Source organism: Gymnoscopelus microlampas, assembly GCF_963454915.1.
Source record: "Gymnoscopelus microlampas genome assembly, chromosome: 19".
Classification (NCBI taxonomy): domain Eukaryota; kingdom Metazoa; phylum Chordata; class Actinopteri; order Myctophiformes; family Myctophidae; genus Gymnoscopelus; species Gymnoscopelus microlampas.
Window position 1 is genome coordinate 1,164,984 of NC_139956.1, and position 3,578 is coordinate 1,168,561.

Below are 3,578 nucleotides of genomic sequence, written 5' to 3' on the forward strand. Positions count from 1 at the left end.
CTCTCTCTCTCTCTCAGACATGTCTTCATGTCACCCAATAAAATGTTTAGATGTATATCTGTAACAAAGTAGATGGTGTTTCTCAGACATTTCTTATTTAATGTCAAAGAACCCTCAGAATGATATGGATTTAGACCTGGACCCCTATCTCAAAAAGGTTGTTACAAGGACCCCCAGGAAAAAAATAAATTAAAACAATTATATATATATATATATATATATATATATATATATATATATATATATATATATATATATATATATATATATATTCAAAGATTTGCACACATTTTCACAATGTTTCAAAAGTAGCAGATCTACAAGCTCCATTATGAGCTATGAGTTTTATGATCTATACATGAGCTTGTAGGTCTGCTATTTTTGAATAGCTAAAGTATAGAGTATTATTTGATTGATTAAATACGTTATTAACAGTTTGCAGAATAAAGCACATAAAGTACAGTTTAAATATAAGGTCTGTTAATAGGAATTAACCCCCCCCCCCAATCAGTAGATCTACAAGCTCACAACGCGTGGCAACACAACGAGATAAAGATGTGGACACACCTTGGTGTGACCTCTGTGGCGTCCCTCAGGGCTCACTGGTTGACCTGCATTGTTCTTCAGACAGGATGGAATGTTGCTCCATAACCCCCCCCCCCCCCCCCCCCCCTCCCCCTCCTAAACTACATCAACCGGTCTTCAACAGGAGGGTCTGGGACCCTTAGGGGGTCCTCCTTACTACAGGGGCTCCGCCTAATGTGTGTGTGATATGAACTTTATTTAATTTAGATAATTAACCACTTGAACCCTATAGCATCTCTGTTCTGAAGGGAACATTGGCCGGAAAATAGCAGATCTACAAGCTACTGCAACGCGTTGTGAGCTTGTAGATCTGCTGTTTTCAGGTGTAGATAGGAAATCGACTTTATTGAGAGTTTAAAAACACACATTAGATCTACAAGCTTTAGATTGTAGATCTGTGCATTTGCAGCCCGAGGAAAGCCATGCTTGCAGATCGGCTATTTTCGAGCAAAAGAAAATCTACTTTTTTGAAAAATGACTCATATTTTTGACTCCTTTTGGACAAAATGAAAACAATGTAAGTTATGATTTTGTTGTAATGTGTTGAACATGTTGTTCTTACTACATCCACATAGACAAGGCCTCACACACACACACACACACAGACAGACAGACAGACAGACAGACAGACAGACAGACAGACAGACAGACAGACAGACAGACAGACAGACAGACAGACAGACAGACAGACAGACAGACACACACACACACACACACACACACACACACACACACACACACACACACACACACAGACAGACAGACAGACAGACAGACAGACAGACAGACAGACAGACAGACAGACACACACACAATCTTTGATATTTATATTCAAAATCTTTGAATATAAATATGTATATTTTGGTTATATTTATGTTTAACTCCAGTCTTTGCTTCATGGAGGGGTCCCTGGAACAACACTGTTTCATGTCAAGGACCCCCACAATGATATGTATTTGGCCGCCGACCCCCGTCTCAAAATATATTGTTCCAGGAAGCAAAGATTTGAGTTAAAAAAATTAGCTCTAAAAAATATATGAATTCAAAGATTTGCACAAAATGTTCACGATTTTTCAAAAATAGCAGATCTACAAGCTCATAGCGCGGCACTCGGTGCCGCGCTATGAGCTTGTAGATCTGCTATTTTTGAAAGTATAGAATAATGGTTAAAGTGGTCACACATGTAGTTTCTTAAATAGTTTCCATCATGTTTGGACACTTGCTCTCACAATGTAAACTGTATGTTTCCTTCATGTCAATAAAGATCCTTTGAATGAAACAATCTGCACATGTGTGAAGGTGTTGCAAGGCATGCTGGGAGTTGGAGTCATTATTACAGTGGGACATGCAATGCAGAGGAACACGTTTCATTCATCTTACAACAACAGCGTTTCCCCCTAACCCAATGGGTCTCAACATGTGGGTCAGGACCCCTAGGGGGTCCACACATGATTTGGGTGTGACTGACAGTAAAGTGACAATTTAAGGATTTTAAGGCCTTTTTAATACCTTTAAAAATATATATATATTGTAGGTAGATGGTAGGCCTACATGCTGCGTGTGTGTGTGTGTGTGTGTGTGTGTGTGTGTGTGTGTGTGTGTGTGTGTGTGTGTGTGTGTGTGTGTGTGTGTGTGTGTGTGTGTGTGTGTGTGTGTGTGTGTGTGTGTGTGTGTGTGTGTGTGTGTGTGTGTGTGTGCGTGCGTGCGTGCGTGTCTGTCTGTCTGTCATAGAGTGTCATTTTATGAAAACAGTAACAAATACAAATTAAATAAAAACAGGCTAAAACGTGGCTTAAATAAATCCCATATTTCAGGAGCAGTAAATATATCTTGTAGTGCAGCTTCTACAACTTATAATGTAGGCATTTATCAGACGCTCATAATTCCAGTGGCGTAAAGTAACTAAGTAACTAAGTGTAACGTAACTCATTTACTCAAGTACTGTACTTAAGTACAATTTTGAGGCATTTTTACTTTACTGGAGTATTTCTAATTTTCAGTCATTTTACTTCTACTCCATTACAATCTCAGAGGCACATATTGTACTTTTGCTCCACTACAAAACTTTAGTTACTAGTTACTTTGTAGATTCTGATTATTATTACAGAACATACATTAACCACTTCAGCCCTGTATACATTTCGGCCATTTGAAAATAGCAGATCTACAAGCTCACAATGTGTCGCATTGTGAGCTTGTAGATCTGCTATTTTCAAAACATTTGTATGCATTTTAAATACTTATATTAGTATTTCCACATTGCAATATTGATACTTTTACTTAAGTAAAACAATGTAGTATTTTTTCCCACCACTGGTTAATGCAGAGTGATTTACAGTAAGCAGTAAAACACGAGGTCAATCAAATACATATAAATATAATCTATAGGATCATACTGTATAAACATAGAACCATCATCAGTCTAAACAGTAGAATATAAAACTATAAATCATCTGTACATTGAAACTATACACACTATAGCCATGGTTCTCAAAGTGGGGTCCGGGGACCCCCAGGGGTACTTGAGGGGGTTCCAGGGGGTCCCCAGCTAAATGATGGACAGGAACCAAATGGACCCTTATGGGTCTGTAACTCTGAGAGTGTACAAATGGAACCAAATGGACCCTTATGGGTCTGTAACTCTGAGAGTGTACAAATGGAACCAAATGGACCCTAACGGGTCCATTTGGTTCCATTTGTACACTCTCAGAGTTAAATTAACATTGATTTTACAATATGAATTGGGGTCCCAGAGATATAAATGCCATTAAATGGGGGGTCCGTAGCCTAATGCATGTCAAACTGGGGGGTCCTTGAAATTAAAATGGTTGAGAATCACTGCAAGAGAGCCGTAAAATCTTCTCTTATGGGGGTCCCTGGCATATCTTTTCAAATGGGGGTCCGCGGGGTAATAAGTGTCAATTTGGGGGTCCTTGACATGAAAAATTTGAGAAGCACTGCACTATAGGATATCAGATCTACACATGAACCTA